Source organism: Vombatus ursinus, unplaced genomic scaffold (assembly GCF_900497805.2).
Source record: "Vombatus ursinus unplaced genomic scaffold, bare-nosed wombat genome assembly UNPS02014791.1, whole genome shotgun sequence".
NCBI lineage: Eukaryota > Metazoa > Chordata > Mammalia > Diprotodontia > Vombatidae > Vombatus > Vombatus ursinus.
In genome coordinates this window covers 38793922-38807409 of record NW_020954569.1, presented here as the reverse complement: position 1 = coordinate 38807409, position 13488 = coordinate 38793922, and positions in this window count along the sequence as shown.

Here is a 13488-nt window from a genome sequence, read left to right as displayed (position 1 = left end):
TAACAAATTTGTTTACATTTTCAAAGAATAATAATAATAGTGGGGGCAGCTAGGTGGTGCAGCGGATAGAGTCCAGGCCTGTCAGGAAGACTCATCTTCCTGAGTTTCAAATATGGCCTCAGACAACTTACTATCTGGGTTACCCTGGGCAAGTCAGTTAATCCTGTTTACCTCAGTATCCTCATTAGTAAAAATAATCTGGAGAAGGAAAGGACAAACCACTCCAGTAGTCTTTTCCAAGAAAATTTCAAATGGCATTGCACAAAGAGTCAGATACAACTGAAAAACAATTGAACAACAACAAATAATAATAGTGGTAGCTACCATTTATACAATGCCTTAACATTTGCAAAGTGTTTTACTTATCTTATGGGATCCTCTCTATGATCCTGGGAGGTAGGTGATGTTATCTCTATTTGACAGCTGAAAAAACTGAGGCTGAGGAGTTAACTTAGAATCATACATGCCTAAGGAAGGTTTCAAACTCAGGTCTTCCTGATTCCAAGTCCAGCACTCTTTCCACCATGCCACGTAACTGCCTATAACTAACTTTTAGTTTTGTTTTTCTGTTTTATAATCCTTTTTGTTTCTAGTTTATCTACTTTTCCTGTAGTTTTTTTTTCAAGATTTCCTCTTTTGTTCTTATTCTTGGTTTGTCAACTTTCTAATTTTTAAATACATATCATTATTTTTTCTTTTTTATCCACCAAAGATTTAAGTTTTGTTTTATATTCTGCTAATTATTTTTGTTGTGCAGGCTATGTAAGTTGTGACAACTATTCCCTTCTAACTTCCTTTCATGGCTTTTATTGTAATTGTGACCCATTCAGTAACATCATCTTGTGGTTTCTTGCTCTGGGGATTTTGTGCTGTGAGGATCATATGAAATAAGATTTGTAAAGGGCTTAGCATAGTTCCTGGCACATAGCAGGCAATTAATAAATGCTTGTTTCCTCTTCCTTCACTCCCCTCCATTAGAATGTAAGTTCCTTGCAAGAAGATATCATCTCTTTATATTTGTAACCCCAGAGCCGACAGCCGAATGCCAAAACATATCAGACACTATTGAAAACTAAATATTTGTTGACTGATTGGCTCAATCTAAACCAGTATTGTAGATTAAGTCAGAGTGTAGTAGTAATATCAGCATTCTCATTCTGGGCCCTATGGAAGATGAAATTCTTCCTCTACTTTTCCCTACCCATTGTCTTCCTCTTCTCTACTCTTTCCATTCTTTTCTTGAGATCATCAAAACATACTAGAATCACTCTCAGACTTTCATTCTAGTTAGACTCCCTCTGTGATTACAAATGAAGACAGGGTTCAGGGAGATCACATGTACCATATGCCCACTGGGCAAGAGAAAGTAGATAACGAATTTCATTTCCCTTAGGGCCCAGTATGAGAATGTTGATACTGCTACTATACTCTATTATACTATATTCATATAGAATACTAGGTTAAACTTTTTAACCTTGTTTAGTGCCTTATATAGCTCACTCATGTTTACATTTTATGATTCACTTGACTCCTATGTTTGTATGTCATATTTTCTACTAAGCTCTGGTAATACTTAGAAGTCCTATATTTCATTAAGGATCTATTTTTTTTCTTCTTGTAGGATTATACTGTTTTGTTAGGTAGGTTATTCTTGGTTGTAAGCTTAGATCTTTAACTTCTGCAGTGTCTTATTCCAAGCTTTCTGCTCTATTACATGCTAAATCACGTGTGATTCTGACTACAGCTCCATAGTACTCAGATGCTTTTCTTTCTGTTTTCAGTATTTCTCTTTGATGTGGGAGCTCTGGATTTTGGCTATAACATTCCTGGGAGTTTTGATTTTGGAGTTTCTTAAATGAGAAGACTAGTGGATTCTTTTAATGTCTATTTTGACTTATGGTTCTAAAATATCTGAACAGTTTCTCCCCCTACAATTTCTTGAGCTATATATCTAGGTTTTTTTTTTTTCTTTTCTTTTTTTTTTGGTGGGGTTTTTTTTGGTCTTGGTTTTCAGCTAATTCACATTTTCTTCTATTATTTCTCAGTCTTTTCATTTTAATTTCTTGATGTCTCACAGAGACATTCATTTCTACTTGGCCAATTCTAATTTTTCACTGAGTTATTTTCTTCATTAAGGTTTTCTATCTCCTCTGTTTGAGCTCTTATTTCTTTTTGTGTCTTTCTTTCTTAGCTTTCTTCTTTTCCTATGTTTTCCTCTACTGCTCTCACTTGGTCTTTATTTTTTAATATTATTTTATTTTTTTCCCCAATTACACATCAAGAAAATTTTCAGCATTCATTTTTATAAGATTTATAAGATTTTGAGTTTCAAATTTTTCTCCCTTCTTCCCTCTCTGCCCTTTCCTCTTCTGAAAATGGTAGGCAGTTTGATCTATACATCCACTATCATACAAAACATATTTCCAATATTCATCACAGTTGTGTAAGAAGAAACAAATCAAAAGAAAAAAAACATGAAAAAGAATAAAGTGAAAAAAATATGCTTCAGTGTGCATTCAGAGTCCATCAGTTCTTTATCTGGATATGGATAGCATTTTCTTTCATGAGTCCTTTGTACTTGTCTTGGATCATTTTGTTACTGAGAAGAACCTAGTCATTCATAGTTGATCATCCCACAATGTTACTGATAATGTGTATAATATTTTCCTGGTTTTGCTCATTTCACTTTGCATCAGTTTGTACAAATCTTCATTTGTTTTTTAATATGCTGTTTTTTTTTAGCTCTTTTCTTAATTCTTGCTTTAACTCCTCCAGAAAGTTTTATTGGACTTGTATCTAACCTGAATATTTTTTGAGGATTTTGTTTATAGATTTCTTTAGATCTTTTTTTCTTCTTCTGTGTTTGTGTTTTGAGCTTCCTTGCATTACCATAATAGCATTTTATACTGAGGTTCTTTTTTGTTTGTTTGTTTCTTTGCTCATTCTTCTAGCCTACTTCTTTACTTTAGATATTATGTTAATGCTAGCCTCTGTACACTTCTAGGGAGGATGTCTGGCTTGAGCTTGTTCTCTTACATCTTTATGCTACCTTCATACCTCCAGCTGGGAGACTACAAACTTTCAGTGCTCCTGAAGTTGTATGATTCAGGTCTAGATTTGTTCCCTGCCCTCCTGATATGATTCTGCAAGTTCTTCACCCAGGTTTGTGTCTGTCAGTTTGTCCCTGGTTGTAATTTTCAGTAGACTATTGCTAGACTTATCTACTATTAGTCTGTTGGGAGGCTCTACAGCTTCAAAATAACTGAACCGCCAGGTCCCCCTCTGGTCTGGGACACTGTGCTGTTCTCCTATGATCAGTACCATATAGCTACCATTTGCTTTCCTGTGAGAGATTTCTTTTGCTTTTTTGTAAATGCAAAGACTTGGAAAGGGGTGGGTGGGGAGTATTTTGGTGGACCTTCTCTCTTTAAGTCATACTTTATAGTTTGAAGGAGCCTTTAGAGGTTATCTGGTTCAACTCCCTTAACTTTACCAATGAGGAAAAAAGTTCCAGATTGGTTAAGTGACTTGCCTGAGGTCATACAATAAGTGGAAGAGTTAGTACGTATTCTTAGATTAAAACACTTTTTTATAAAAGGAGGAATCTCTTCTACCATTTGGTCATGATTTACTGTCTTTAAATAATGCATATTAGGTAAGCTTGAACATGTGGAGGTTATTTAAGTGAATTGTGTACTTATTTCTACTTTTAAAATTATGTTTGATAGAATTAGTTTGGGAGCTAACTTCTCCAGAATGGAGAGAAGACAAGGAGTTAAAAGGAGAAGAGGGCAGGGGAGAGCACACAGATAAAATTGGCCTATGAAATTCCTCTTTTAAAAGCTTTACAGTTGATAAGATATCAGACAATATGGATTTTGCTGTATTGTTTTGCCAGAGGGCTTAAACTAATACTAATGTTGTAGAATAAAGATATTGCGTCATTTCCTCCTCCCAGATCAAAAGTGAGAATTTAGAAAAGTTTTGCTTAAAAAAGCCTTTGCAAAGAGACATATGGAAATTCAAATCATATTTTAGATATTTGCATAAATTTATAATGGTTTTGATTCAGCTCTTTATCCATTGGGGCACAAATATTTAATCTATATTTTATAAGAAAATGAAACATCAAGTATGGAAATTCCTAGAATGAGATGTTAAGTCTTCTAATTATTGAGCATTCCTAATATGCCAGGCTGATTCACATCAGAAAAGTAAAAATCAATAACTAAGAAAAAAATAGGACACAGAAATAAATATATCACTACATTATAGAAATGGTGAAAGGAAAATAAGTTGCCAAGGGACTTTATGCTACTAAGAGGCTGGGTAAGAAGCCAAATTTATCTTCTTTATTTCCTGTACATTGAATTTGACTTCTGTCTACAATTTTGCCACTTGGGCTTTAACTTCAAAATCTCAATATCATACTAAGGTACCAACTTAGAAAACCACTGTGTAAATACTTCTTTATTAATTTATTTGCACAAAACATAAACCTTGAATAAGTTGCAACATGAATTTCAGAGTGAGTTGAGATTGGTGGTTTTCTATTATTCCATGAATTGTACTGGTATCTAAAAGGATGAAAAGTGAGTGCTATAGTGAAGATGCAGACAAAGAAATGTAGTTAGGACTATTCTGAACCATTTGCTGTTGGTTTGTTTTTTATGGTAATAGAGTAAATCCAACACATACCCTAAAGCTTATTGGATTCATGCTCCAGGACTCTAAAAGGAGGAAAAGATTTAGTTCCAGGTTATAAGTTTGCCTTTTATAATGGCAATTCCAGCCATGTGGTTTGGCAGAAAGATCACTGACAGGGAAGCTAAGATAATTAAGTTCTAATCCCTACTCTGCTGTGAACGACATTTGTAATTTTTGGCACTTCAATTAACTGTTCTAGTCCTAGTGGTGAAGACTTTATGTTATTTTCTTTTAAAATACTGACAGGCTTTACAGTTGCCTTTACAGTCTTCAACTACAACCACATCCATCTAATCTCAGGACCACAATAGCCAGATAATCAGAAAACAGCACCACCAGGATTCCTGAGCAGGACATGGACCCCAAAATGATAGAAGGACCTTTCCCTAAGTGGGTACCTGCTCAGTAATAGTAAAAGCTGTCGTTTGGGTGAACTTATGATGTAGAGAGGCTTACTATAATATTATTATCACATAGTAATGCCCCCATCCCCATTTGGACTTTTCTGTATGCACTGTGGGTGATCACATGCGCAGTTCAACTGAGGCTGGGAACCCTCCCTTAATACCTAATCTCTTGACAAACTCCTCCAGACTTTTTAATATTCACATATTGTTATGCAATTGCATCTTTTCCCCTCTAAAAATCTCTGTCTTCCTCTGCTAAGTTGCTGGTTCCTCTTGAAACTCAGACCACCGGAGAGGTGTTACTCTCAATAAATGCCTTCACTTAGATTTGAGATGATCTGAGTCTGAATTCTTTTGAGTCAACTCCCACAATATACCATGAAACTGCAAAAAACAGAGTTAGGATTACAACCAAGAATCACCTACCCAGCAAAATTGAATATAATCTTCCTGGGGTAAAAATGACATTTAACAAAACAGAGGACTTTCAAACATTCCTAATTTAAAGACCACAGTTTGAGGGGGCAGAGCCAAGATAGCAGAAGAAAAGCAGTGATTTGCTTGAGCTTGAGACTAAACTCCTCCAAATACCTGTAAAAAAAAAAAAGTGACTCTAAACAACTTCAAGAGCAGTAGAACCCACAAAAAGAAAGAAAAACTGGATGGTTAATGGGAAAGGTCTGTTGTGCCAGGCTGGAAAAGGAGTGCAGCCCAGCATGGACTGCACAGGCAAAGACAAGGCTTCTGCAAACCTGGAGTAGGCCTCAGGGGACTGAATCACTGGCAGCTGTGGTGGTTTCTAGACTTTTCAACCCATAAATGCCAAAGCCAACTTAGAGGGCCATTAGAAAAGCTCTGCCAGACCTGGGTGAGAGAGGAGCTTGGTTGCACCCCAGCCCTGGCAGAGTCCCAGGGTGGCAGCAGCAGCTGTGTCCTGAGCTCTTGGCCCATAGATAGTGGGCAGATCAAGTGGCTATTCAGAGGAGGATTGCAGGGATCTCTTTGCTGTGGCTGACTTAGGATTCTCTTGCTTTGCCTGTGCTTGCACCTAGGTCACAGTCCTGGGTGGTGGTTCTGGGGCGATGAAGAGCACTGGTGTGGCAGAGTTTGTGGTAGCAGTGGAGATGGAATCCTCCCCACAGTTCCAAGGAAGAAAAGAGGGCTTGTGGTTACTCATAGACCAGAGCCCAAGCCAGGAAAGGAATAAACACCTCACCTTGGAAGAACTGAAAATTTACAGGTCCCTAGAAGTATCTCTGAAAACAGCTCCATAAAACCCCTGAGGCCTGGGACAGTACATTCTCCACACTGGAAGCAGACCCCTACCTTAACAAAGAGTTTAATAGCCAAGTAATTGGCGGAAACAAGTAATTGGCTGGAACATGAGCAAACAGCACAAAAAACGTCAGACCATAGAATCTTATTTTGGTGACAAAGAAAATCAAAATATACAACCAGAAGAAGACTACATCCAAAGCCTGCAAGAAAAATATGAATCAGTTCCAGGCCATGGAAGAGCTCAAAAAGGAGTCTGAGAAGCAAGTAAGAAAAGTAGAAGGAAAACTGGGAAGAGAAATGACAGTGATGCAAAAAAATCATGAAAAACAAGTCAACAGCTTGCTAAAGGAGACCCCAAAAATACTAAAGAAAATAACACCTTTAAAAAATTGATTAACCCAAATGGGAAAAGAAGTCCAAAAAGCCAATGAGGAGAAGAATGTCTTAAAAAGCAGAACTGCCAAAATGGAAAAGAAGTCCAAAAGCTCACTGAAGAAAATAATTCCTTAAAAATTAGAATGGAGCAAATTGAAGCAAATGACCTTATGAGAAATCAAGACATTATTTAAAAAAAAAAAACAGAAGAATGAAAAAACAGAAGACAATGTGAAATATCTCACTGGAAAAACAACAGACCTGGAAAATAGATCCTGGAGAGATAATTTAAAAACTATTGGACTACCTGAAAACCATGATCAAAAAAATGAACCTACACATCATTTTTCAAGAAATTATCAAGGAAAACTTCCCTGATATTCTAGAACCAGAGGGTAAAATAGAAATTGAAAGAATCCACCAAACACCTTCTGAGATTCCTCAAAGGAAAAGCCCTAGGAATATTATAGGCAAATTCCAGAGTTTCCAGGTCAAGGAGAAAATATTGCAAGCAGCCAGTATTGTGGAAACACAATCAGGATAACACAAGATTAAGCAGCTTCTACATTACGTGACCACAGGGCTTGGAATATGATATTCCAGAGGTCAAAGGAACTAGGATTACAACCAAGAAAAACTTACTCAGCAAAACTGAATATAATCCTTCAGGGGAAAAATGGAAATTCAGTGAAATAGAGGACTTTCAAGCATTCTTGATGAAAACACCAGAGCTAAATAAAAATTTTGACTTTCAAATACAAGACTCAAGAAAAGCATGAAAAAGTAAACAGGGAAGAGAAATCATAAGGGACTTACTAAAGCAGAAATGTTTACATTCCTACATGGAAAGATGATATTTGTAACTCATGAGACCTTTCTCAGTATTAAGGTAGTAAGAGAGAATTTATATAGACAGAGGGCACAGGGTGAGTTGAATATGAAGGGATGATATCTAAAAAATAAAATTAAGGGGTGAGAGAGAGAATTGTACTCGGAGAAGGGGAAAGGGAGAGGTAGAATGGAGTAAATTATCTCACATAAAATAAGGCAAGAAAAAGCTTTTACAATGCAGGGGAAGAAGGGGGAGGTGAAATAGAATGAGTGAATCTTACTCTCACAGGATTTGGCTTAAGGAGGGAATAACACATACTCACAATTAGGTATGGAAATCTATCTTACCCTATAGGAAAATAGGGGGAAAAGGGATAAGAGAGTGGGCAGATGATAGAAGGGATGGCAGATTAGGAGAGGGGGTAATCAGGAGCAAACACTTTTGAGGAGGGACGGTGTCAAAGGAGAGAACAGAATAAACAGCGGGAGGGATAGGATGGAGGGAAATACAGTCTTTCACATCATACTATTATGGAAGTGTTTTGCATGACTACATATGTATAATCTATATGGAATTGCTTGCCTTCTCAATCAAGGTGGGTAGAGAGGGAGGAAGGGAGAGAATTTGGAACTCAAAGTTTTAAAAATGAATGTTAAAAATTATTTTTATATGCAACTAGGAAATAAGATATACAGGCAATGAGGTATGGAAATCTCTCATGCCCTATAGGAAAATAGGGCAAGGGAATAAGAGAAGGGGGGTGGTGATAGCAGGGAGGGCAGATTATAGTAAGGTGTATTCAGAATGCTTGACATCTTGGGGTGGGGGAAGGGAAGAGATAGGGAGAAAAGTTGGAACTCAAAATATTGTGGAAGTGAATGTTGAAAACTGAAAATAAATTAATAATATATAAGTAAATGTAATTTTATTTTTTATTATTATTTTTTTTTTTGCAGGCAATGGGGTTAAGTAACTTGCCCAAGGTCATACAGCTAGTAAGAGTCAAGTGTCTGAGGCTAAATCCAGGGCTGGTGCTCTATCCACTGTGCCACCTAGCTGCCCCGGTAAATGTAATTTTTTAAAAAAAAGATCAGAGTTCAATAAAATATTTGACCTCCAAATGCAAAACTAAAGAGAAACATAAAAAGGCAAAAAGAAAAACAAAAATGAGAAAACATAAGAAATTCAATAATGTTAAACTGTTTATATTTCTACATGACAAGATAATATTTGTAACTCTTAAGAACTTTATTACCATCATATCAATTAGAAGGAGTATACGTAGACAGAGAGTGTGGATATAAGGTGAATTTGATGGGGTGATACCCCAAAAAACAAAATAAAGGGTTGAGAAAGAAAATTGCACTGGAAGGAGTGAGGAGATTGAATGGGGTAAATTATCCCACACAAAAGGGGCATGAAAGAGCTATTGTAATGGAGGGGAAGTTGTGGGGAGGAGGTGGGCAAAGATTAAACCTTACTCTCATCAAAACTGGCTCAAAGACAGCGTAACATACACACTCAATCCGATAGAGAAATCTATCTTACTCTATAAGGAAGTAAAAAGGGACAGGGATAACAGAAAGGGATAGGGGACTGACAAATGGGAGGGAAGATTGGGGAAGGCAGTGATCAGAAGTAAAGCACTTGTGAGGCAGGAAAAAGGTGGTGGGGGTTAGAGAGTAGGGGGATAAACAAGGGAAAAATAGCATGGAGGGAAATTCACAGTTACAACTATAAATGTGAATGGGATGAACTTACCCATAAAACAAAAATGAATAACAGAAAGGATTAAAAACCTGAATCCTACAATATATTATCTTCAAGAAACACATTTGAAGCAGAGAAACACATGGTGAAGGGCTGGAGCAGATTCTATTATGACACAGGAATTGTCACGGGGCTGCACCCTGCCTATCTGTGTCCTGGCTTCCAAGCAGGAAGTTGAGGGTCACAGTCTGTTATGTGAAAGCAAGGAAGTCTTAACTGACCTCTCCTTTGTGGACACGCAGCAACCATGGCTGGTTCGGCTCTCCTCTGAACGGCTAAGCGTTCCCGTGCACATCCTGTTCACGACCCTGATACGAGGCATGCATGGGATCTACTATGGGGGGATCTACTGACTGCCTGTAGGGCTCTGATCATGCAATCCCAAGGTGCCTTGAGGGCTATAAAGGTCACACCCAGCTTACAATAAACAGGAGCTTCTGCCACCTTGCTGTCTCCCGCCTTATCCATGCGTCTCCGGGTTACTGAGCACTGAGCTGTTCTCATGCTCTCCACTGCAGCAGCCGCGACACTATTATGCTTCAGCTGAAGCAAAGAAAGCAGGGTAGCAATTTATATCTAATTTAAAAAGATAATGAAGAAACTATATCTTGCTGAAAGATACCATAGACAATGAAATCATATACTAAACATATATGCCCCACATGGTATAGCATCTAAATTTTTGAAGGAGAAGTTGAATGAGTCACAGGATAATAAGTTACAGATAACAAAACTATACCAGTGTGGGACTCACCTTTTCCTTCTCAGAACTAGATAAACCTAACAAAAAACTAAACAAGAAAGAAATTAAGGCGGTAAATAAAATTCTTGAAAAGTTAGATATGATAGCACTTTAGAAAACACTGAATAGGGATAAAAAGGAATATACCTTTTTCTCAGCAATATATGGCACCTACACAAAAACTGGCAGATACTACATATAGACCATCAAAATTTGTAGATGATTTACACATAAAGGGTAACAACATAAGCAAATTAAAAGAGCATGGAATAGCTTATCTATCGAATTTATTGATAGGGGAAGAATTTAGGACCAAAGAAGATATGGAGAGCATTATAAAATGTAACACAGATAATTTTGATTACATAAAATTAAAAAGTTTTTGCACAAACAAAACCAATGCAACCAAAATTATACGGAAAGCAGATCTGTGATAAAGTCCTCATTTCTCAAATATATAGAGAACTGAGCCAAATTTATAAAAATGCAAGTCATTCCCCAATTGATAAATAGTCAAAGGATATGAACAGGCAGTTCTCAGACAAAAAGAAATCAAAGCTATCTATGGTCATATGAAAAAGTGTTCTAAATCACTATTGATTAGGGAAATGCAAATTAAAACAACTCTGAGGTACCACTTCATACCAACCAGATTGGCTAATACGACAAAAAAGGAAAATAATGGATGTTGGAAGGGATGTGGGAAAACTGGAACACTATTGCACTGTTGGTGGAGTTTTGAAGGGATGCAACCATTCTGGAGAGCAATTTGGAACTATGTCCAAAGGCCTATAAAACTGTGCATGCCCTTTGATCCAGCAATACCAGCGCTAAGTCTATACCCCAAAGGTACCCCCCCAAAATAGGCAAAGTAACCTATTTGTACTAAAAATATTTATAGCAGCTCTTTTTGTGGTGACTAAGAATTGGAAACGGAAATGCCCATCAATTGGGGAATGGCTAAACAAGCTGTGGTATATGATTGTAATGGAATATTATTGTGCTGACAATAATGACAAGCAGATGATTTCAGAAAAGCCTGAAAAGGCTTACATGAACCGATGCATATTGAAGTGAACAGAACCAGGAGAACTTTGTAGACAGTAATAGCAATATTGTTTGAAGAACTGTGAATGACTTTGCTATTCTCAGCAATACAATGATCCAAGACAATTCCAAAGGGCTAATGAAGCTTACTATCTGCCTCCAGAAAAAAAAAAAAATTGAATATACACTGTAGCATGCTATTTTTCTCTTTCATTTTTTTTCTTTTATCTAAGTCTTGTATAAAATGATTAATTTAGAAATGTTTTACATAATTGCACATATATGACCTATATCTAATTGTCTGCTATCTCAGGGAAGGGGGTGGGAGGGAGGGAGAGAGGGATAGAGTTTGGAATTCAAAACTTAAAAAAATTTTTTAATGAAGTTGTCAGGTGTTAGGTCTAGAAAACGAATACAAAGTTTAATGATCTAGTTCCAGTATTCATTCCTAGTTTATTTTAGATAATCTGAGAAACAAAATAACCAAGAGAGAATTTGTGAGAAGATGGAAAAGCATAAACAGGGTTCTACTATGTACACAGAGTTGTCCTAAACTTCAGTAGTTCTTTCTATTGCATTAGAATAAGCTAACTTAGAGTGACTGATCAGATGTTCCATTAGGGGAACAGCTAGGTGACTTAGTGGATAGAGTGTCAGGCCTGGAGTCAGGAAGACTCATTTTCCTGAGTTCAAATCTAGCCTCAGACACTTACTTAACTCTGTGACTCTGGGCAAGTCCCTTAACCTGGTTTGCCTTAGCTTCCTCATCTGTGAAATGAGCTGGAGAAGGAAATGTCAAACTATTCCAGTATCTTTGCCAAGAAAAACCATAAAGGGGTCACGAAAAATCAAACATGACTGAACAACAAAAAGAGATGTTCTCTACCTTTTGGGACAGTTCTGATTTTATTTCTTTTCCATCTGAAACACCCATCTATCTTCAAACTAAATGATCAATAATATCTAATAATCCACAATTAATGAGTTGGCTTTCTCTACAATGACACAAAGATGGAAACTAAAACTGCTATTGTTTACTTTTAAGTAAATTTATTATGGCATTCATTTATCATGTGCTTATTCCGTTGCTTCCTCCCATCCCACCCCTCAAGTGAACAACAACAAAAAAGAAAATCCTAATTATAAACAGGGGCAGCTACATGGCACAATAGATAGAACGCCAGGCCTGGAATCAGAAAAAACATCTTCCCCAGTTCAAATCTGGCCTCAGATACTTATTAGCTGTTTGATCCTTGGCAAGTTATTTAAAACTTTTTTTCTCTCGGTTTCCTCACCTGTAAAATGAGCTGGAGAAGCAAATGGCAAACCACTTTTGTATCTTTGCCAAGAACACCCCAAGAGTCATGAAGAGTGGGACAACTTGTAAATGACTGAATAACAACAACAATCATAAACAAGCATGGTCCAACAAAACAAATGCCTTGCCCCAAATAGGACTTCTCTGCACTTTAAGTTCATCACCTCTATGAATGACGAGTGGTGTGTTTCATCTTCCGGCTTTCTGGACTTGTGATTTATCATTGCATTGCTCATAGTACTTAGTATTAAGACCTTTCAAAGTTGCTTTAAGCTCTCTAATTTTGTCACTGTATACAAACAATATGTAGCTAGCACTCTTTTTTTTTTCTTTTTAAACAGTTTCTGGCTTAACAAGCTTAAGAGCAAGGCACTATTAAGATCAGTAAGATCAGTTAATTTAAAGTCAAAGGCACCCAAGGTATGCAGGATAGGACAAGAGAGCTTTTTCCTCCACCTTATTAGACAACTGATGACTTGTGTTTCAATGGGATGCAAATTGCTGAGACATTCTAATTCTATTGGACAGACCTTGAGTTGACTTCTGTACACGGGGGGAGGGGGATCAGAAAAGACTAAAAAGGGAGAATTGCTTTCTTCCAATTGTGGAAAGGAGGAACTAGGGGCAGACTTTCTAGGGCTCTGTGGAGCCATTCCCACAAGAAGTGCCCTCTGGAGAAGAGGATCTTCTAGATGGGGAAGAAAATGGCTGCCTGCAGCTGTGTATAGAGCTCAGGGCAGGTCAAGCTTTTCTTCTAGAAGGATGATTGAGTATTACGTCCTTGGAGAAACATTTAGAAAAACGGTTAAGAAGGGAAGAAAATCAGCACTGGGCAGTACCAATGAAGACTAACTCATAGAGTCCTGAGCTGTGTACAGAGTCTTTACCCCCACCCACCCACATACCCACATTGTGTGGTGAAGAAGGCAGCCCCCCTGCCCCGCCTGCAGGGCTGGTCCGTGTGCAGAGGTAGGCAGCCCTCTGGTGCTGCGTGCAAACGAAGGCGGCCTTC